The following is a 24750-nucleotide window of genomic DNA, read 5'->3' on the forward strand; positions in this document are numbered from 1 at the left end:
TCAAAAACAAGTATTCATTCAGATTTTAGGTAAAGTGACTCTGCTGTGACTCAGAACTGAACAAAGTTACTTTTTTGGCCTTTATTATGCAATCAGACAGAAGAGGTTTGCAATCAAAACAATAAATCAGAGAGCAAAGCTGCAGACACCACACACAGAAATATTAGAGGGTGAGCCCAGAAGTTTGATTAGACAGCCGACAACCACGAGCGTTTGAGATGTTACAACCATCAGCCACATATAAGGCGGTCTTCAGATCCTAGGCAATTCAACCCCAACTCACACCTTGACCCATGTGACTGAGTCACACGATGGTGGGTCGGCTCAATGCCTCTCAGGACCACCTCTAAGGTTAAAGGCCCACTAAACTAGGGTCCGCTTGCGTCACTGAAACGTAAATGACATTATCAGACAGAGGGTCTGCCTGTGTTTTGTGATTGCACGGACTTGTCCACTGAGAATTTACATTATAATGCATCAACTACACGTGCACCCAAGCAGCGGACTTCTGTCAGGTTTCCAGCTATCTGTGTTTGCAGCCAAGTACTTTCCAGGATTAAGGCCTGATTTAGACTTCCTGTAGAGCCTGAGACATAACCTATATAAGTAGCAAACACTGTGGCCAGCATTTATGCTGGTACGGATGCTCTATGTGTTAATTTTATTGACATTAGTCCAATAGTTTGAGTCCTTATAATAATGCTATGACTATTATTTTTAAATCCTGAAGCGTAAATTCAAAGACTGAGCAGAAAAGTATCTGGACATGCACAGGAGGAATCAACGCTATTGAACAGGCCAATCGCAATAGCTGCAGGTCGCATTGACACAGCGTGTACTTACATTTGTAGGGATGAGCTGAGACGTGAAATGTAACTATGCACCTAACACCAACAAGACCAGCTGTCTTCAATTCAAGGACAACATTCACAGTCTTCTGTATTTTATGCTATACAGTATATTAGTCATCTAAACAATAATTCATTCAAAACAATGCCAGCAGCTACAAGCTGACAGACTGATGCGGATGCAGAGTGACAGATCACTTGAGATCACAATAGAGACACACAAGTATTTCCATACACAGCTCAGATCCACAGTCAGAATGTTGTATGCTGATTCATATTAATGTTTTCACTAAACACGCATAAAATGATCGGCGAACAGATAAAACACGGTGCACAACAAACAGCATTAAAACGACCCAGTTATTTAAAAGAAAAGATTTAATTCTCTGGAGCCAACGGACACATCACCACGTCCGAGTCACGTGAGAGATTTAAGACGACCTAGCTGTGAGATGCAGCCTCGCTGGGTCTCCGTTTCAACCTGTGTTGAAAGTGCAAACTTCACATTTTATACCAGTTTTTAATCCTAACGTCATCCATCCATCCATCCATGTCTGCACATACCAGCTGTTTGTATGCCCACATTCAAAAACAGAATAAATAAATACATAACTAAAAAAATGAGGCCACTTTCAGTTGGTTAACAAAGAGTTACCAGAGCAGGAAGGTTTCTTATGCCAGATGCACAAAACCCCAAATGCCAGGGCCCAATGGGTTTTTTTTTCTAGACATACAATTTGTCCTCAAGAAAAGGCAAAATCTTTGGGTCCTTTCTGGGCTCAGATGGAGGTCAGCAGATTTTTGGAGGATATATGATGGTACGATCCACAGATTAGAGTGAAACAGACTGTCTTGTGCAAATGTTCAACAACTGGAGCATAAATTTTGTCACAATGCCCTAAATAATTCAGTCATTCATGTCAAAAAATGTAGATTGTTCACTTTTAAACCGAAGAACCAAACCGTGTTCAGAAGTTGAAGACGTGTCACACCTGTGGGTTTGTTACCTGGTACAGAAGTGGAGGAGTTATGATGCATGCAGGCGAGCGTGGCATTAGCAGAATCACGACCACCACGCCATCAGCAAAGCTCTGGTTGAACAAAGCTCTGAGTCACAGAGGAGCTTCAAGCTGAGTCACAGAAAAGACTGCCGCTGTGCAGAAGCTATCTGGGGAATCAAACCGACAACCACACGGTCACAAGCCCACTGCGGTGACCCGGCCTGGCTGGCGCCGCCCCCGCTGGGCCGCTGCCACCACAGCTGGGATGCTTTTGAGTAGCGGCTGCCGCTGACTCATTGCCGGCCAACCCGCCTGTATGTGTTATCGCCTTACTCCCCAACATTTGGTGAGTGCTGGTGATGGTAATTCATTAAGGACACGTGTAAATAAACGATCCAGTTACATAAGGTTTACATAATGCAGCTGGGAGCGCTTCTACTTCTGCACAAAAAAGACAATACTGTAGTTTAAAAATCATCCATAACAAACGAAAAAACACTTACGCAACGTAGATAATGGCAACTAATGCATTTCAACATGACTGCCAGTAACATCTGAATTTATTAAAGTTGATTTGCTGCATGAGTTTACAGGAAGAGCCCGTTACAGGTTAACAAAAAAGGCAGAAATTGTGGTTTGTAGCAGGTAAATGATGGAGAAATTCATAAAGCATTACAGTTTAATGCAGCAGATAGGACGCCTTAGTCCTAAATATTTACACAAACCAGCGTGAGTCATCACACTGCAGTGAAGACATGCTGTATTGACCCACGCCAGGCTGTAATTGGTCAGTAATTATTACAGTCTCCACAACCGACGCGGGCCCATTTTCAAAAGCTTTTTCTTAACAGCTCCTAATTTTAAATTTGGCCTTTTTTTTTCCTTTGCCTTTTATAACTTTGAACATCATCTTCATCTGCATCATCATCATCATCTGCATGTCAAGCCTTCACAGTCCAACACATACATGCTACTTAGGTTCTTCTTTCAGGTTCTGTGTTAGGGGCGATCACGGCTCAAGAGTTGGGAGTTCGCCTTGTAATCGGAAGGTTGCCGGTTCGAGCCCCGGCTCCAACAGTCTCGGTCGTTGTGTCCTTGGGCAAGACGCTTCACCCGTTGCCTGCTGGTGGTGGTCGGAGGGCCCGGTGGCGCCAGTGTCCGGCAGCCTCGCCTCTGTCAGTGCGCCCCAGGGTGGCTGTGGCTACAATGTAGCTGCCATCACCAGTGTGTGGATGTGTGGATGACTGGATATGTAAAGCACTTTGAGGTCCTTAGGGACTAGTAAAGCGCTATATAAACACAGGCCATTTATCTGCCTGATTGCAAAAATCTTAACTCAGCACAGATTTAAACCTGTAAAGTTCAGCAGCTGATCCCACAATCACTGATATTTCACATTTAATTTTCTGTCATTAAACTAACACAATACACACTTTCCAAGGTTCAACTAATAGATGCTCCCTCCCAGAGCCCTGGCATAGCCCTTTCTAAACATAATCCATAATCACTTTAAAATATAGATCATGCATTAAAACAACAAAAAAACAAACAAACAAACCACAAATGACTTGAAAAAATCTATTTTTGAACAGGAATTATGCTAATTATCAGTCGTAGCTGTTATGATTTGTCTAAAAACCCAGCACAGCTTTGCGGGGGTCTAAAAACTCCTCGAGCTCGGTCCTTCAAGTCAGCGGTCCCCAACCCCCGGGCCTCGGACCGGTACCGGTCCGTGAGTCGTTTGGTACCGGGCTGCGAGAGTTGAGGCTCAGGTGTGAAATGTATAGTTTTCAGGGTTTTTATCGGTTTTCAGTGTTATTTTGTTATCGTTTTGATCGTTAACTCGGTTTTCCTGGGTCTTTTCACGTGTGTTATGAATAAATCTTCTTTTTTTCAGTACAGGTACTAGTTTTATTTTGTTGTATTTATCTGCGACACTTTAAAGGCCGGTCCATGAAAATATTGTCGGGCATAAACCGGTCCGTGGCGCAAAAAAGGTTGGAGACCGCTGCTTTAAGTGCTTTAAATGTGCAGGACTGTGGCTCTGTGAACATGGACTCTCAGGAGTGGAGCTCAGAATGACGGATGCTTGTCTGATCTGTGACAGCACGGTTTTTCAGACTCTCACACTTAAAAATCTTTATGTAAACATCTTTGCCATCTTCAACCAGAGAGAAAATGTGAGCAACACCATTTATGTGAGTCCTAATAAGTGATGAGGTCATTTATTTGGATGGATTTCAGCTTCAAAACAAATCAGATCAAAACAGATCACTGATAATGTTACAGCAGCATTTACCAGACAATCCCTCAGATCAGCACTTATGCTAAAGGTGACTGGACTTATTTTTCTGTTAGATCTGTTTCTTGAAGAAGTTGAAGCAGTTCCTTGATCTAAATGTGACACATGTGAAGAACACTGCGAAATAAAGGCCTCAGCTGTCAAGTGGACTTGAACCACGGTCCTTCTTGCTATGATGCAACTGCGCTAACCACCACACGACCGCGCCACGTGAGTTCTCTCTGGTACTCTGGCTTCCTCCCACAAACATGTCCGGCAGGTTAAGTGGTGATTCTAAACTGGTCGCATGTTTGGATGCGAGTCTGAATGGTTGTCTCTCCGTATGTAATGGGTGTACCCCGCCTCCCGCCCTGCGACAGCTGGGATAACTCCAGCCTAACCACAGCTCTGAACTCGACAAGTAGAAGAAAGTGGATCTTTGTATATGCAAGCCTGGGCTCACCCTGAGTTTCATTGATTCTTTTTTAAATCAGTTAGACGAACACTTATGCAAGAGACTTTTAAGAAGTATTATTGTAGAAAGAGGGAATGCATGAGTGCAAGCAGGCTGTCGTATGCGAGAGCTAAAGCGGTATATTCTAATGTGTGTCGTTTTTAAAAGCCGGCCACACATTACAGTAAGATTTGTTGAGTCCCACATTGCTCCACACAAATATCTCTCTGTCTCACTTTTGATTTGTTGGGATCTGGTTAACGTATTTTCACCATTACAGATGCATTACAGAGTAAATGAAGTGACTTCTCATGCTGAGAACAGAGCCCAACAGAAAAAAACAGCAATAATCTAACAGAAAAAGCTACAAGAGTAACTGTCTACACCAACATCACTGCAACACAAATCTGTGTCGGTGCAATAAAAAGATGCAAACGAGGCTGATAATCCAGACATCAGAGTAAGGAACCAGACGGAGGGACCAACTGATTGCAATCCTCTGATCTAAGTACTTGAAAACAAAGTGGCTTGACTAAAAGTTAAAGACATCCAGTCGCCTTCTTTTCCAGACTGCCACGACCTGCATGACTGAGAACACACACGGACATGCTGTACTAACAGCAGCAATCCATTTAAATTTAAATAACACACTACAGAGCTAACCAGCGCTGACACGTTTCAGCTTACAGTAACAGAAAAGTTCATGTAATCAAGAGTCTTCAATGAGGGAAAAAGCAGTGGCAGTCACCGCGGCATGTGTCATACGTATACCTGACATGATAGCACAGAGCTGAGCTGCTTGTCTGAACGCTGGTGCCAACCCTTACTGTTAACATAGCTAACACCTCTAACTGGCAGCTGATTTTAGACTGGCAGCACAGTGATGTAACACGATAACACAGCTATATGGAGCTGCTGCTACAAACATTACGGTAACAGCGATCGATGCTGATTGAGTGAAAACGAGCTCACGGCGATGACGTTACAGTAACAGAAACTTACAGTGGCTGAGGACAAAATTCTGATCTGCTGACACACACACACACACACACACACACACAAAACACGACTAACTGGTCATGCAAAACCAGTCATCATGATGCCAGTTTGACTGACACCAACAGTGAACGAGGCCACTCAGTCTAACACACACACACACACTCAGCGATGTGATGTGTGTCATTCTTCCACTTCCATCCATCCATCTCATGGCAAGTGAGTCAACATGGTGGCATGCGAGTGGGGAGAGTGGCTGTGAAGTGTGTGTGATGGACTGACTTAGTGTGTGTGCGTCTGTGTGTTCAAGGGGCTGAAGGACATAAAAAAGTGTGTGTGAGAGGTTTGGGAAATGTAGACAGGAGGTCCTGTGTGGTGTATAGACTGTGTGTGTGTGTGTGTGTGTGTGTGTGTGTGTGTGTGTGTGTGTGTGTGTGTGTGTGTGTGTGTGTGTGAGGTGTCAGAGTGTGAGAGCTGGCAGTTATCTCTCACACACACCTCTGTCTGTGTTAATGGAGGCACGCCACTTCAGACCCCCCCAACTCACACCAAAGGGAGGCCCCCCCTCTGTCCGGCACTTTACACACTTACATCACACACACACACTAAAAAGCAAAAGACAGTCTGCTGGTGTGGCAGCACAAAGATTCAAACACTCGTGTGCCAAATTTAGGTTCAGTTAGAGAATCGAGCATCTTCATTCTTCACAGCTCAGCGTGCAGATCAGCCACGTTTGATAGAAAATTAAAGTTAGCTCATTTGAGACCTGACTCAGCAATAAGTCCTTCAAGTCAGGGATCTTTTAACGTGTCCGGCACATAAATGGTCTGTTTGCAATCGCGTGTTTACACTTGTTACTCTAAGTACACACAGTTACACAGAGAACTGTGGCTGCATGACGTGTACTACAAGTACCCAACAGGGGTGTTTCCAGGAGTTTTCAATCAAGGCACAGGAACTTTGTAAGTTAGAAAACCGGTCTGCAAACCAATATTTTCAAGCTCATGCTTTAAAACTAAGTCATTAAAACTAAAAATAAATAGTATTCAGTACAAAGTGCAACAACTGAACTCAAATAATAAATTGGCAGCATTATCAGCAATAAAAAAGAGAAAAGTATAAAAGAAGTGCATGAAATCTGAGTACAGTAGATGTACTGTTACATAGCCACAGTCTTATCTGTGCTCTCGTGCAATGGTACTTTAGTCTAGTGGGGAGGGTGGAGTGGGGGTGGAGGGTTGTATAGTCATAACAGTCAGAAAGGTGAGTGTGGACATTGGACACTTTGAACCCTCAATGGTTGCCATCCCCACTGTGGAGTGGAGGGGGAGGAAAAGGAAGCCGCTACAATCAGCTATATTATTACAGATGAATCTGCTGAGCACTATATAACTTTAGCCCACTCGCCGGTCATGTAATTTCCACATCCACTGAGTGTGCGCTCGTTTTCCCTTCAGCTGCGTAGCCGGCAGCTGTTTCCATTGATTATATTTAACAAACAAATGCGATTGTCATTTCCAGTAAGTGAACAATTTGCCGTGACACAGCCTTGACTACTCAGATGTCATGCACTACACCAGCCAGTACAGACAGTGAGCTTAGTGTATTAATGGAAGCAACCGATGGGGATTCACTGAAAAAGTATAGAAGGAAAAAATCCTTGTATGAACCCACTACACCAGCCAAATCTAATAAAATACACTTAAAAGATTAGAAAGACTCTACTGGAATAAAAGTTTTTTTAAAAATACAATTCATTCTTTCCAGAATCACTTACTGTCCTCTGGCTGTCAGTGCTGTTAATAGACATTTTTGTGTGAACAGGAAAGTTTTAGAGGTGTGGCTAAAGGAAACGTCGGCCTAGAGATGTTCAAAGCACCAAGAAATAAACTGTCAAAATCAAAATACCTATAATAAGACGCGATGACTCAAACAAATGTACAAGCTTAGTTTTGAGGAGGGATTTCCTTTAGTCTCACCAACCAGATCAACTATGGAGCTAGTTAGCATCACAACTGAGACGAGAGGGGCTAATGTTGACTTTGTCATCACAGGCAGGTGAAAGCTGCCTTCTGCACGGTTATTCTGTTGGCAGGTGTAATAAAAGCAGGCAAACATAAACACTTGTTCAGCTTCTTTCTTCATAGTTTTTTTAAATCTTTGCATTATTTTGTGTTGCAACTGCTTTTATGCAGCAGTTTTCGTGGCTCTGTGCCACATGTGAATAAATCTGGAGCTCTCAGTTTCATGTTGGATTCATTAATAGATATAATAAGGATTCTAACCAATGTTCCCTCTAATGTTTCATGTGTCTGAACACACAAACTCCCTGAGCGTCCCCTGGACCACTGTGAGCAACATCAGACGTGTGCACTGTGGTCACGCCAGCATCCAAGTTACATGTTTATTAAAATAATCGAATTACAGCATTTATGTTAGACTATTTTTAATTAACTGCTTTAGCCCACTTACAATGAGAAGAAGTCTTGTTCATGACATGTAGCATGTTAACACTGTTGGAAGTAAATATATATATATATATTTTTTTTTTATAAAGCTCTGACTTGTATTATGAGTCTGTAGTCTGGGAGAGAGTCTGTAACTGTCTGCAAAATACAGTAAATAAAGACCAATGTTGGGCAATTAATTACATAGTTACTTCTTCAAAAAAGTTACTGAGTTTTGCAAACAAAGTTTTTTGCAGCTGTTTACCTAAAAATGCAGCCAAGGTGTTTTTAAAATAAACATTTCAAACTATTTACAGAACAATCAGCTGTTCTGCATCAAATCTGATGCCACACAAATTATTTGTGCCACTCCAAAAAATAATTTCTGTCCACTATGAGATGAAGGAGAACAACAACCTGATACCTGCAGGCCTGACAGCAGCAGATGTATCACTGCTGTAACACCTGTAACACTCAGCAGGCGCCTCATTGTTCTGACACACACAACAACACTATTGACTACACTACACGCTAACTACACACTAACTACACACTAACTACACACTCACTACACACTAACTACACAAGATTTGTGCTAAACGTCACAAATCTCTCACATCTCAAAACACGGCGTCACTCCTAAAACTTCCCCCTTCCTAAACAACTAAATGCCATGTTGCCATATCATTTTTTGATTGGTCGACATGGTACATTTTTCCACCAATAGGAAAGGGCGGAGTTTTATTGGTTTCGTCTTTGCTCACAGGCTTTCAATCGTTTTCCTTATAAAGTAAATATATTATATATATATATATATATTATAAAGACAGTATTCAGGAAGAAAACCAAACATTGCAGATATTTTATCATAACTCTGGTTTTCGTGGCCGATCAACACAATTTAAAAACTGGTATAAAGTCCACACTTTGTCCGTCAGTTGCTCCGTCTGTCCTGCTCACATCTCCAATGGTTGTACACGTTGTCATTAACGTGGCTTCACTCCACATCAGCCGCTTTGCTAAAACACCGGTGTCGGCACATAAGGACGCTGTCACAGCCTGTCAGCGACGTTGATTAGCTGCGTATATACAAATGTGAATCGCATTATTGGCTGCACTATGGGATAATGTGGCATCGTTCTGATCCCATACAGGAGCAGCCAGTCACTGACTCACACTGCAGAACAGAATTGTTAAAGTTTTCATTTGATTTCAATTCAGGTTAGATTTTTTTTTGTGCACAACGCAGATTTTCTGTGTGCAGAGACCATGCCAGCAGTGCTCAATCGCGCACGCGCAGCTTAGAGAGAACATTGATTCTAACTGTGAAAGCTCTTTCTCCTGAACATAGAAAAGTGGAACTCAGTGGGTCTCTGGTCTCCAGACAGATGCTGAGTCATGACATTCTTACAAGCGTTGGGTGGACTGAGAAGCCCTCTTTTTAACTCCGCCCACCTCCGAAATAGAGGGTGTCATTACATGTATACAAATGCAATTATTACTAAATTAAGATGTTTCTCTACACAGATACTCAGTCCACTGAATACACAGTTTGTTTCCCGGTGTCATAGCAACTGTTCTTATTCTGTTACTAAATTCTGATTGTGACCTTTTCCTAAATGAGCTGCACTCACTTTAAACCAGTGAGATGAATAATTGGGGACTGCATCAGAGCATCCTGGCGGGAAACAGCTTAACCTGGTTCGGGAACAGCACCATGCAGGACAGACGAGCTCTACAGAGGGTTGTGCGGTCAGCTGAGCGCACCATCCGCTCCGAGCTCCCTGACCTGCACTCAATCTACAGCAGGCGGTGCTGGACCAAGGCCAGGAAGATGGTGAAGGACCTCAGCCATCCCAACAACAGACTGTTCTCTCTGTTGAGGTCAGGAAAGCGATTCCGCTCCCTGAAGACCAACACAGAGAGACTGAGGAGGAGCTTCTTCCCGCAGGCGATACGGTCTCTCAATCACACCACCACACAGTACTGACCCACACATACAGTTCTTACACACACACTGGACTTTCTGGACATTGTTTTTGCACAACACTGGTCACTATATTCTTCATTTCCGGTTAATACTTGTACAGCTGCTGTTATTGTGTATATATTTATTTATATTTAGATTTCTTCATACATTCTTATATAGTTCTATATTGTGTATTTTGTTGTACAGTTATTTTATTTTCAACTTTAATTTATATATTTATCTTATTCTTCCCAGTTAAATTTACCCTTCATTCTAATTTGTGTTGTACAGTTATTTCATTTTTAACCTTAATTTATATTTTATTCCTTCCTAGTTAAATTTACCCTTTTTAATTTTTCATATTTATTTCCTATCTTATTCATAGCCTTTTCCTTTTTTGTTCTCTTTAGGTCATGAGCAGTTGTCCAAGCATTTCACTACATATCGTACTGTGTATGACTGTGTACGTGACAAATAAAATTTGAATTTGAAAATTTGATTTGAATTTCATGCTGAGGCCACAAAGCCAGAGTCAACCACCTCATGTATTCAGTTGGTGAATTTGATACAAGAGGCAAGATTTAAGCTGCCTGTCTTGTTGCTGCATCTGTAAGCCCCTTTGCAACCCACTCCCACCCAAGTTTCTCCTTTTTATGCCTTTTCTGACTAAATGCCATATCTCTTATCTCTGTTACATTATGAAATCTGTCATGTGCAACGAAAAAAGAATTTCAGAAGTCACTAATAGCAAGATGGTGATTGAGAGCTCAGTTGTGAGGGACTAAAGTGCATTGACCATGCAAACATCAATAGACAAAAAAGCAGAGAGACAGAGAGGTGGACAGACTGACACACTTAGTCAAAGACAAACATGCACGCAGGCTGGGGCTGTTCTAGGAGACATCCTGGGGATTTCTGTGTGCATTCACTTCATGTTCCCCCCACATTCCACTCTGTTCTCTATGACCTCAAACACACACACGCACACGCACACACACCTCTAATTATAACACTCAGGAAAACTCCAGTTCAGGAGGAAGAGAGTACTTAGCATTGCTATAGCAACCGTATCCTAGTTCTGGTTGCTGGGGGAGACTGTTTCGTGCCACCTCTGTTGGGAGACAGAAAGACCATGTTTTCATGTGTGTGTCTTTACGTGTTTCATGATCCTGGCATGTTCAAACTTGGTAACATGCTGGAAGTTGCTTCAGTCTCTGGGTCCTCAGAGCCTCAACAAACGACTGTATGATGAATAAATATATAATAAAAAATTAATAACTATACATCATTTTGATTAATCTACTCTTAGAGTGAATAAGATCACATGACTTGAAGTGACATCAGTGTAGGTCATCATACAGCCATCAAAATCCATTTGAAATATCTTATTGCCTACAATCTATTGTCAATGTGCAGAAATGCAATACAATGTAACTTAATGTTTGATGATCTAATCTCATGATACCCTTATGTAATCTAGTCTTTGACATTGTCTAATTGAATGTACCCTAATCAAATTTATTCCAACTTAATCTAATTAATTTAATATAATCTCATATAATCTAATCTAGGAAATTCTATATTATTCTAGCATTGTAGAGTATATTTTATCTAATCCACTCTAATTTAGTCGTTTCTCTCCTCATCTTTCAAGGAGGCTTTCATTAGGTTGAGAATATGTGAGTGTTGGCAACAGGAGAACAACCTTAAACTCCCTCCTTAAACACATAAAACATCACAGAGGGGATTTCAGAGGTCCCACCTCTGCTAGACCAGATGAATTACACTGGAGGGTGAAGGGATTTGCAGGTTCTGAAGTTTTGAAGCGGTCTACATTAACTTAAGGTCAGCGTTGTGCTCTCAGTGTTTCCATGAGACGGGCTGAGAAAATCCCCGCAGCTCTGATTGTGTTTTAATTTCTCATCAGTGACACAGCAGCTCTTGAAATAGCAGCTAAACTATGGAGGCGGGTCGCCTAGCAGTTAGCATCACAGCACAGACCGGCCTGGCTCTGAACCAGCGCTTTGATCACAGCCGAACGGTTACTGCATGTGCGTGTGTGTGTGTGTGTGTGTGTGTGTGTGTGTGTGTGTGTGTGTGTGTGTGTGTGTGTGTGTGTGTGTGTGTGTGTGTGTGCGCGCGCGTGCGTGGCACTTTGATCACCACATTTGGTCACATTAATAACAGAGTCGTCTCCAATGTGTTATCATTAGAACATCTAAACCATCCTGATTACCAGGCACTCACAAGGACACACATGCAGTGTTGTGTTCTGCTGATGCACTCAGGCCGGCCTGATCCTGATGAACTTGTTCACAGTAACCAAGAAAAATATTCATCAGCACTCCCGCTGGAGTTAAACAGGGAACCGCTGAAGAGAAACATGAAGCTCAACAAGCATAAATTCAGCGTTTTACTGTGTTCTGCTCTAAAGAGAGTCAATTTCAGGGTGTGATTTCATGTTCCTTACCCCCTTAAAACAACCAAATTGATAATTCACAGACATAAAGAAATCCTTAAGCTGTGCAAGCTCCAATTCTGTTTTCAGAATAAGCTGAGTGACACAGTCAGGCCAAAATTTACCATCTGCAGCTGCTAAGCAGAAACAAAAACCAAAGCTTTGTGTAAATGTAAAGCTAGATGCAAAAATGAGCAAAAGCTTTCTTTATACTATTCAAAAAGTCAAGAGGGAAAACAAAAAGTAAAAAACAACTCTACTAATAATGTAAAACTGTTTGGTTATTTAGTCATTAAGAAATATTATTTATGTAGCACATTTAAAATGAAAGTGCTTTCCAAAATAAACAAAAATAAAAAGGCAGAAAAAGTGTTGCTAAAACTCTGTCTACACACATTCAGACTATTCATATAAAACTACTCATGTTTCTGAAAGCTTGACTAAAATGACTGGATTTAAAAACAGTCACAGCTGATGCTCATCTGATCGTTCCAGAACAAACAACAGCAAAGGCACGACCCTGTTTCTAAATGAGCTTTGGCTGTGAGATGCTCATCGGGAAGCAGACCTTAAAGACTCTGAGGGATGCAGGGAGGGATGCATTTCTACCACATATGCAGGTGCAAGGCCATTTAAGGCTTTAAATACATACAGTACACACTGGCAAAAGCAGTTTCTGTGTTTTGGCCCGATCAGTAATTTCGCAGTGGCATTTTGAACTAACTGTAAACGAGTGAGTGATCATTGTTTGTCTATCCTCAAACCACAAAATTTACAGGAGTTTTACAAAAAGTTGGGGTGCGTGCATAGCTGGTGCAGTTTAATGTAAATTCTCCATGGATAAATCTGCACAGTCACAAGAAACAGGCAAGCTCATCAACATTCAAACAAAGTCTGATGGCGAGATTTACATCACGAGACCCCAGAAGACCTTTGCAGACTCGTGGGCTGCCAATGTTTAAGGTTCAGAACACAGATTCTAACATCAGTGGGTGTTGATTGGTGGGTACATCCATCTGTGCTTGATCCTCTTGGTGGTGAACTTCACTGTTGCACCTTTGCCTGTTCAAGCCGACTTTTCCACCAATCAGCATTTAGTCTATACATAACACCACTGATGGCAGGCTTGGTCCCTGCAGAGATTGGTTGTTGGAATATTTCTGTGCTATAGGTCACATGATGGTAAAAAGAAAAAAATGGAATAAATAGATGCAGCTTCGTCTTCTCTAATGGCCAGCAGGGCCAGTGGTATAGAAGTCTCGGAAAAAATTGTTTTTGGCTCATTGGATTGATTCTGATGACTTTCTGTTCAAGTGTCAAGTCTTACTGAATACACAGACACACAGAGAGGGACTGAAGTTGAACTTTGGATGTAAATAGAAATGAAATTTATCTTACATGTTATGTCCTTCGTTTGTCAAAATCTTAATGTGCCATTGACATCAACTTTATTTTAGTTTGATTATGTTCACGGGGAAAAGGCAGCTTTTTACTTTTGCTTGGTTCAGCAGGCTCGCGGTCGACTTTCCATCGTGGAAAATGCCAGCGTTCTATTTATTTCAGTGAAGAGCTTTTCATGCCAAAGAGTGTAAAAGCTGCAGTGGAGGGCATCTTTAGTCTGCAGGAAAAGTGTCAGGCACATCTGAAAGGGAATAAAGGCTACTTAACCTTTTCTGGACTGTCTCACATCTCATTATCTTCAGCAAAACATTGTCCAACTTTGCTTTAAGGCTCTTCTGTGTGTTCTACATTTGCGTTAGGAGGTTCTGCTGCCTTTCACCGATGGCAGAATCTCATATATAGCTTTAGTGATGCATGCAGCTGTAATATCCCGCAGTTTAAGAGTCTAATCAGCAGTCGACTTTGAACCCATCTGTGATCAGTCAACTGTGGTTTCACTATAGTCCATATGTCAGCATTTTTAATATTCAAGTATCTGAAAGTTGCTTGTTTTCAAAATGTGGACTTTACATTTAAAAATTACATTTATTAGTTCATCTTTGGCAGATGCCTGAACCTCCTGGCTCTATCCAACCATCGCATTTTTCAGTTCATCCCAACTGCTTCAAATTTGCCTGGTGTTGTAATGCTGTACAATGAAAGAGCAGTTCTGATGTTTTGGGCTACAAGCTGATGTGCTCCACTCTGTGTGTAAGGGGGAAAGAGACACACACTCCCAAAAGTCTTTAAAGGGAATGGAAAACCATGTATAGATCTTACAAAACTGAATGCCTCCGCTGTTATAATAATTAAACTGCTTTTGTAAATTTGTAGAAGAAACAAATCAGGGTTGCTTTCTCTGGGAGTGTCATTGGTTACATGAAGAAACTTCTGCCCATCTGCTCTTTGCCTCACTCAACAACCACTTCAGACTTTGTGTGTGTGCTGCCTGGGATTTACAGTTTTTCTCAGTCGCTTTGGTGCGTTCCTCAGAACACCATTAACATTTGCACAGCAGTTAGTGCATTTCCCAAAACAATTAGTGCAAACTGCAAAACCTAGTGGATAGCCTGCAAAAGCACGTCACATGCACAGAATTGATTATCCATACCTCAAAAGCAAGTATCCATGTCAATGAAACTGTCAGTGCCATCAAAATGAAAAGTCTTGACACCATCTTTATGAACAAGATAGTCAAATGGCATTGTCATGTTTCCACTATGACAGTTTATAATTTCAGTGTTTCCCATTGCAAAAGCAATTGGTGACACCTGAAAATGCTGACGACAGCACTATGGCCTACCTGTACAGCCATCTGAAATGTGCAGTAAAGTCACTGTAGATGTTATGGGAGTCTTGGGAGTAACTGAGACACTGAATACGTACGTTTCACATTTCCATTGTGTAGAAGTGTTTGTAATCCTACAGAATTGTGCAAAAGAAAAATATGCTACAGTCACTTGTTCACTGTAGAATACATGTAAACATAAAATCACCCATTTGGTAGAGCCTCCTCATGAGTGACAGCTGTAATTCACCTGAGATCAATTGTTCAATTTCAGAGACATTTCCAGGAAAAATGATACAGGAAGGTATAGGATTTGCTTGACAGATGGCCAATATTTGGCATGTGATAACTAGTTCAACAATTTTGTGTGTGATGACTCAAGCAATGGATGTATGACTATTAGTTTTATTGGGAACGACTATTCAGCATCCATAGGTATGATTACTTTTGACTGACATGACATAAGCAAATGGAGATGTCAGAAAGCAGCAGGGAAATGTATGGAAGCAACTGATTCATGTCCAAAATCATTTGCAGTTTGTTCAGAGAGAGGAGAAATTGCTACTATGATGTGCACAAATGACTGAGTGTTGTGGAGGTTGAACTAATAGTTATGAGAATTTCAATTCTGATCTGAGAAACGCACCAAAGCGACTGAGAAAAACTGTAAGTAAGTACAATGCAGGTACAGATATAATTTGGATGAACCAATCTCATATTTTGCTATAAGTTGTTCTTTGTGCTGTCTCCCTACAGCTACATTACTCACAGTGAGGCTGCTGGGCCGATGACAGCTCTTGGTAACTTGCTGTGTGGCCCAATGATATAACACATATAGCATTTAGCAGGACAGAGCAAGATCAAGAAAGCATTTCTGTTCAGTTTCAACTTTTCTATTTCAGTCATGACACCAAACGTTTTTTACACTGACAAACACAGCTGGTGTCAAGAAATGTCACGGCACTAATGACTAAAAAACCAGCATGTAAATCATAGTTACCAACAAATACCACCATGTCTTCACACAGACTACACGTGCTGTTCTGCTTTATATAGTGAGGCCCTCAATTGCATGTTCTCGCTCTAAAATTCTTCAGGGGTTCTCAAAAGAGAACCCAAACAATAACCCTGATCCTGACCGAAACCTGACTTACTAGCTCGAAATTTAAATCTATCCCTCGAACAGACCTGTCAATGTGTCAAACATTGGAAACATTTGATATTTTAAAAGTCTTTTTTACATTTATACAATATTTATATTATATTTTAATATTTTATATACTTTTATTATATTTAATATGATGTGTTTAGAGACTTCTGTACATTTTAGCTACAAAAACTAGGCTTGGGCATTGAGGGAAGACTTAAACATGAAGACATTAGGAATACTAGTTCAAACACAGTCTGGTGTTAACAATATACAGATACATAGATATAGATACAGATATTGAGATATCTGAGTAATGAGCTGATAGGGAGATTTTGTTTGTCAAAGTTTTTTCCATTAACTGTTTTAATATAAAGGTTTAACATGGTGTGATTTGAATGGTGTTTACTTTCCCCAGCTCTGGTTTCACCGAGGGACCTCAGTCCTCTACATGTATTTTGAAAGAGAGGAGCAGCCTGACAACTGCTCTCGGCTGCTGTAAAATCCCTGTGAAACGAGCTCTCAAGTGGCTCATTACTTAGCTATGTGTGTTGGTATGGGAAGAAGTCGTGTTGGCTTTGATTCAGACACTTGTTGGCGTTCCTCGAGAATACTGCAGAGTGCTAAGTCATGTTCATTTCACCAGCTGCGTCCGAATGATTTATAGCGGCGAGGGATAATGTGACGCTACAGAAATAGAGCCTGAGGGGGCGTCGGGGACGGCGTCTCAGCGGTACGGGGAGCCCACTGTGGAAGGAAGCCGTGGGTTTGAGATCAGCGCTGGATCTGGCTGTCAGTCCCACTGTGGATCAACTCTCACTCCAGAGAAACTTGTGAGAACTCACTTCACTCTTCTTATCTCTGCTCTTCTTTACACATACTTCTCAGGCTTCTCCGTCTTTTTTGACCTGCTGGCTTAATTTTTCCTTTTCCCCCACTCTTTAAATATCTTCCTTTAATTTTGGTTTTTAATGAAAGAATCTGATGTACAAGTGCATTTGTCAAACACATTATGATGGAACTGACAAGTAAAGCTGTTAATGTCTCAGGTTTGTACACATTGCAGTATCGGATGTTGTGAAATTGTTGGTTTAAATGGCGATAATGCTGTGAATGTAATGATGTCCACTGGAACATGACAGCTGGACTTTATGTTTTATATACATGGTGGTTAAGTGATGTGGAGGCGGAGGAAACTTTATTACAACTGCATCATTACAGGGAACATGTTTGAAATCTTCAACAATTGTCCAACTAGAGAGAAGCAGACTGTTGCCTGGTGGCCCTAAAATAGACATTCAAGTAATACTTTGAGAAAATTATGCCATCATGTGTCAGAAACATCATCTCACTTGATATAGATAAGCATCAAGTTGCATACTGACTAAACTGCTCTACAGAAGAAGCCTCTGCACACTGAGACATCCAGCAGTACAAAGCGTTACATGAGGATGCTATTAGTGGACTTCAGTTCTGGATTTAGCACCATCACGCCCTACAAACTGGTCAACAAAATGCAGCCTAGGGTTAATAATTACCTGTGCTTGTGATGGCAGATTGTGAAATAGTCACAACTTCAAATGTATTGATTTGTCCAGCAGGAGGGCAGATTTCAGACAACAGTCAGGAGACAGCCTACTGGTTTGAAACAGTTTAAGGGTGACGATCTGAAGCTTAACATTCCTAAGGCAGAAAATCACCACTGATTTCAACGGAGTGAAAGGGAGAGAACACCTCCTCTTAAATATAAACAGAGAAGCAGTGGAAAATTAAAGCTTATTGCAGTGTATATATCAAACTGACCTCCAATACCTCCAACACAAAAACTTTACTTCCTTAAAAAGCTGAAACTGGCCCAGCTCCCACAGGGACTGCTGGTCCAGTTCTATGGGAACATAGAGAGGATTTTCACCAACACTGGCAGCCAGCTGCATATCTGCTGGAAGGAGAGGCCTGCATCATTCCCAGACTTTGGCACCATCTATGCCAGCCGAGTGAGGAAGACGGCCAGCAGCAGTATTTTTAAAGACACTGCTCTCCCTGGCCACTACCTGTTCAAGCCACTGCCATCTGGCAGGTGGTTCAGGGCATTCAAAGCTCACGACAACAGTCTGAAGAGCAGAGTTTTCCTGAGGGTGTCACCTCCATCACACTCCTCTTTACCTCCCGGTCAAAGAACTGATTTTAAGGACTAGAATATGATCACACCAACTTGAAATGAATTGTATTTGCATTTAATAATTTTTTTTTCATTTTGGTGAGAGACACCACATATCTCCTTGTACCTCAGTATCTTTACGGTAAAGACTATTGAGCTTCAGATTTGAGGAGCAGATTTGTTGCATTCAGAATGAACACCGAGCTTGGCAAGTGTCAATGATAAAGATAAAAAATTATTAACTTTTGATCTTGTATAAAATGAAATCAGCACTGAAAAAACAGTCTTACAAATATTTCTTGCAGCCAAGAAATTTAAGCTCTGAATAACTGATTTTAAACTTTAAAATAAATGTAAATACTTTTTTATTTTTTTAAAGTAATTTGAATGAATACATGAGTAGAAACAAGAAATGTAGGTGCTTCCACACAGATGCACCACCTAATAAAATTAAAGACTTAACATGCATTAATGCTCTGCGTTAGCTATGAAAATACTGAGCAGGCCCAGTTAATTTTGATTTTATTTGGGGTTTTTCTCCCATTGCTTCCAAAGGTACAGATTTCAGATATTGTTCCCCCCCAACAAAAAATATCATCATAAAAAGGATTGAAATTACTTAGTCATTTGCATCACTGGGAATTTTATAATGTTTTTCTAACAAAGCATGGTCTTTTCTTATTCAGCAGTTAGTCTTTTTAGTGCTGTCAGCATTAATCTTGTTAAAATGACGTTAACACCATGGTGTCAACACGTTAACGAGCTAACTGCGCTAATGCGTTGACGCCGTCCAGCTCCACACATGGGGCAATCCATGGTAACTCGTTAACGGAGATTTGCCGCGTTAATGCAGTTATGGCGTTAACGTCATTTTAACGAGATTAACACTGACAGCACTATGTTTTGTTTTATATGATATGAATATCAATTATAAGTTCAGGATAATTTTTACTATAGGTGTGACCACACACCCATTGTGTTGTGAACTAAATCAGCAGCTCCTCAGCATCAAATCCCGGACGAGCCCCCAAACAGAACATAGTTCATTAGCTGGAAGTAACCAAAAACCACCAACATAGTGCTGGAAGGATGGCGCAGGGGCAAAGATTGACAACACCTAGCTCTTATACTCTCCAGAAAGAATGCCTGGTGCTCTTGGCTGGGCTGATGAAGTCTACCTACTGGGAACCTATGACACAACACAAGAGACAAATAGTGGGAAACAAAGGGTAGGTCCAGTCAAAGTAGGAAGGTCATCACAACAATCTTGTGCAGCTGGAAAAGCTAAAACAATATAGCAGGAGGTCTTTTTATTGCTCTCTGCAACGTGTTTACCAGCATGGTAACAAAAACTGTTCAAACACGATTGGACTTTGACACATCAGACTACATAGCTAAAGAAAAGACAACCAGAAGACTTCAGGTCCCAAAAATCCAATCGCATGGCTACAAATTCTTCCTGTTTATTTGTAGAATTACCTAACACACTACTAACACTTGGTTAGTAAATTTATCACATCCTTGGCAGTTTGTAAATGAAAAGCTTTGCTTTACATTACAAAGACTCTCAGAGACAGCTCATTTAATTGTGACAATCCACTTTCCCTTGACTGCAAAACTTTTAAAATTCAGTTTTAGGTTTTTAGTTTGACAAGATTTCAGGTAAAAATTTCTAAAATTGACAAACAACAATCTCACAGATCCATTAAAACAACTGGCTACATTTCTTGTACTTTTATCTGTGGATAGCAACATTTTCACTAATCTAATGAAGTTCTTTAACTTAAACCTTGGTCAGAACTTCGCATCATAAAGCTGCATTTACACCCATTTACGTGAAATCTTTCCAAAGTCTCCAGAGAGGATACGGGCCCGTCTGATATCAAGTAATGGAAAATTTTGTGTCTTCCTGTCGCTAAACCATAAATCCACTATGAGGTGTTATCTGACCAGAGTATCAAGTGATGGAGGATAATTTCAGCTTCAGTCAGACACATCAACACAGTCTACTTTATTTTATCTGTATTTATTCTTTCCTGCTGGCCATATGTCTCTGTAGTCACATCACTTGGCCAGGCATGAGACGATATCGATCAGAGCTCATGCACAGTGTATGGCCACCATCTGCTCCCACATGTCAACAGTGTCCACGCATTCCATGTCAATAAACCTATTTATCAATAAATATTCATTTCTCTGAGAGCACTTCCTCCTTGGTCTCCAGGGTGGACTTTGTCATATTTAATTTTTCATGCAGACTCCATAATTTCACTAGAATCAGCTCTGCAGCAGTCAGACTGTTTACTCACACTGTTACATACACAACAACGAAAGGCAGATTACTGTATCTTAGTGTTTTTGTTTTACGACTTTTGGAAAGTAAAGCTTTGACTTTAATCGGGTTTAAGGAGAAAACTGTTTTAACAAAGGTTATGGTTTGGGAAATCTCAAATAGATGTGCACACATACATAAAAGGTTGGAAAAGGTTAAGATTTCTGGTAAGGGAACCTTTCTGGTTCCCATTTGTAGCCCAAGTTCGATTGACAAATTTTTTATTTTATTATTGATTTTATCTCTACTACTTTTCATTTATTTTCTAATTGCTCTTGATTTAATTGAATCCTGTTTTACTTAAGCCAGAGCTTCCCAAAGTGTGGGGCCCGCCCCCTACGGGGGGCGCAGTATGAAAAGGGGAAAAAAGACCCAAAAGGGGGGGGCATAGCAAAAAAGTTTGGGAACCACTGACTTAAGCCATGAATTATTTTTAAAAATCTTTATGTCAAGTTTATGTTATCGTCTTGGAAGTCATCTGTTAAGACCTCAGACTCTAATAAGCGTGATTGAAATATTATTTTTGCACTGCACACTGGATATGTGGAAGGTAACAGAACACAACCTAAAATGTCAAAATAATATAACTTCAAGCTAATAAAAGATGTAGTTGTAAACTACTTTGTGTTATTGTGTATTATGTTATGAACGGTATATGCAGTGTTTAGACTGGTAGGCGGGCCTGTGGCAGTTTTGTGTCTCCGGTCTGCAGTGATGATAATCCATCCACCTTCAGAGGCCATCAGGAGACTCGATGATGGGTTGCTAGACTTCCCCTCTCAAGAGAACCTTCACTCTCTCAGATATACACTGTTAGGTGTAACTGTTGCTGTTCTTTGTCAAATCTCTTGCATAAAATATAATAAAGCCTCTTTAATACAACAGTTCAGTTAAGATTTTTGTGGAGCGACTGTATTTATGGTTAAATTAATCTGTTCTGGCCACAAAGCAAATTCAGCTCCACTTATGCTGCTACAACCACAGTGGAGACACTTAATTAACAACTGCTTCTCCTCCTAATGACAAAAAAGACACAACTCACTCTTTATCGCTTGTTTTCTGCCAAGCTTTACATTTGTTCATAATTATTTGGTGGTAGAGAGGCAGAGGAGGATGAATAAACTGGATCAAATTAAAAGCCAGCTACTTACAGACAACACTCAGTTATAAGAACAACCCACACTGGAAGAATAAAATGAACTTTATTGATCCCTAAGGGCAGAATTAGGTCAAGGCAGCAGTGGAAACACAGGCGTAGGCTGAAGAACCAGGCGAGATGGAGTCAGAGAACATTAATTAAAATACAATACCAAGAAAAATATGACCTACTGGGATGGAAACGGCAATAACACTGCTGGGATTTCTGCAGACTTTCTTTGAAAAAGGCATTTTTTCTTCCAAGAAGTGACCAACAGCACACAGTCCAAACACAAAAGGACAGGTGACACCTGAGCTGAGCACAAATAAAACTGTCAGCAGACAGCTGCGTGTGAACACACCCACCGGATGAAAAACAGCATCAGAGTCGACACCGTGACCTTCTCTTCCAGCCTACGTTCAACTCCCTCAGACAAGATAATGCCGACCATCTTGATCATGACCCCTCATGTCAGCTGTGCTGATGGACCAAACCCTCCCACCACACACACACTGAATCATGGGTAACCAGAGGACAAACAAGAAAAAAGGGACAGCGATAGCAGCTCTCCTTACTCAGGGAGAAGTTGGGTTTTGTAGGATTGTGAGTGTGTATGGTATAACTCAAACAAAGAAACCTAAAACCACAGGTAGCATCAAATTTGTGCTTTGAATGTGATCTTCCAGCTGTGATTGCGTCTGATAATACATTTCATACATTTTCTTGCTTATCTAAAATGGCTTTGGAAACATGTGCTTACGTGTGTGCAATCAGAGCCTGCTCAGATAAGCTCAGTAGATTACAAACGGACTAGAAGTGGAAGCTACAAAATCTACATAACTATATCCTCCTGAGAACCGAGGAAAACTTTTGTATGATTTCCTTCCTCTTTGGAGCTAAAAGAGGCCACCCAAACACATTTTATATAAATGGAAAGCCCAGCATGTCCTCTGTTTAGGTCACCAGGACCAGGAGTAGGGGTAGCTCAAATAAGTTAAAAGATATAGACCAAAAACAAATACATAAATGAATATGCTGGAGGATATGCAGATATTAGTTTATAGAGAGAAGAAATTAATGATAATTTAAATTCTAGTTCACTTCAATTCAGTTCATTTAAACAGCGCCAAATCAAAAACAAACAACAGTTGCCTCAAGTCGCTTTATAAGATAAAGATGAAAACTCTACAATAATACAGAGAAAACGGGGCAAATGCTTTGGCAACAGTGGGGAGGAAGACCTTGTTTTGAACAGGAAGAACCCTCCAGCACAAAGAGGCTCACAGACAGGCGGCCATCGGCCATGTCTGGTTGGGGTAAGGGGAGGAAGGCAGGATAAAAACAACACTGAAGGACCACTTAATTTAACACACAATTTAATTATCTACTTGTGTCTCTATGTTTGAAATTCAACATGCTTTCCACCGAGAATGAATCTCAAATTTTAAAACTGTCAAATAAAGCTCGTCAGATATCGCCACAAACAACACATTTTAGCAACCAAGGATCAGGGACGGCCACAAAGCTGACCTCAAAGCACAAAGACACGCTTATTCAGGGCACACTCAGCCAGCTCTCACGGGCACTGGGAAAAATCCCCAGTGGCAAGACATTTTAATTCAGTTGGCCATGATGTGTTAAGTTAAGTTTCTAAGGTGTAGAAACATTTTCCTTAAAAAAAATTGGTTCTTCAGCCTCATTTTAAATACCCAACCTTTAAGTAAAGTACATGAACCTGTTACATGAAAGTCAGTCAAAGCATTCCTGTAATAAGTCTCCTGGACACGACTCTAAAGCACAAAGGTGTAGATGCTAAAGTCCAGTTGGACTAAACACATGAAATAACCATTTACAACCATCAAAAAGGCAGTTAGGCTACGTTCAAACTGCAGGCGAAAGCGCATTAAATCCAATTATTCTGACCCTCTGCGACCCATATCCAATCATGGCATGACAGTGTGTCAACGGCACAAATCCGATATTTTCAAATCCGATCTGGGTCACTTTCGTATGTGGTGCTGAATCCGATACATATCTGATGTTTTAGAAAACGACTGCTGTTTGATGGTCATGTCGCATTAAATCCGTCTTTTATATCACTGACACAAGACAGACGCCAATTATCAGCTAGAGCGCGTTTGCTGTCGCATTTTATTTGTAGTGTGAACGAGCAGACAAAAAAATAGGATTTGATCAAAAAAATTGGAATTGAGCATCAAGACCTGCAGAGTGAACGTAGCCTTAGACCCCCACAGCATCTAATAGTACTTTAGAGGCTACGCTGAAGGAGCAAAAACATAAGCACATGTATCACATGTTACCAACCACCACAACACCTGCGAAGAACCACAGCAGCACCGGCCACATTAGGCAACGTAAATATCCTGTTAGTGCTGAGAACAAACTGAGGGAACAAATGTTCGTCACTACCTTCCATAATCTACGATAGTCATATTTCACACAGAGCTAAGATTTCTGGGGGACAAAGCAACACATATTTGATTGTTTATAAATATGACAGATAGAAAGTTATTTTTATAAAAAGAACCACAACTTGACGATAAGCCTGGTATCAAAATAAAAGGAGCTTTCATGTATGCTATAACTTTTTTGATGGTTAAATAAAACAATGACAAAGGTCATTTTGGTTTTAGATCCTGTACTTACAGAGTTAGGAGGGCTGAAAAATATCTGGGAAATTAGTTTAAAGCGGTCCAAGTTCGGAGTACTTCGATATATAACTTCGATACTATAACCGTGAATACTCATAGTATTAAGATAAAACATTACATT

General features: G+C 40.8%; 1 protein-coding gene across 1 annotated transcript in view; it reads right to left on the minus strand.

Annotated features, from left to right (window-relative positions):
- LOC146567746 (sodium channel protein type 3 subunit alpha-like) overlaps nt 1-24750 on the minus strand; it is a 263377-nt gene that overhangs the window by 122887 nt on the left and 115740 nt on the right. The window lies entirely within an intron of this gene.

Source organism: Mchenga conophoros, linkage group LG9 (genome assembly GCF_057382185.1).
Source record: "Mchenga conophoros isolate Kocher_MC1m ecotype Shallow Benthic linkage group LG9, M_conophoros_male_GT1.1, whole genome shotgun sequence".
NCBI lineage: Eukaryota > Metazoa > Chordata > Actinopteri > Cichliformes > Cichlidae > Mchenga > Mchenga conophoros.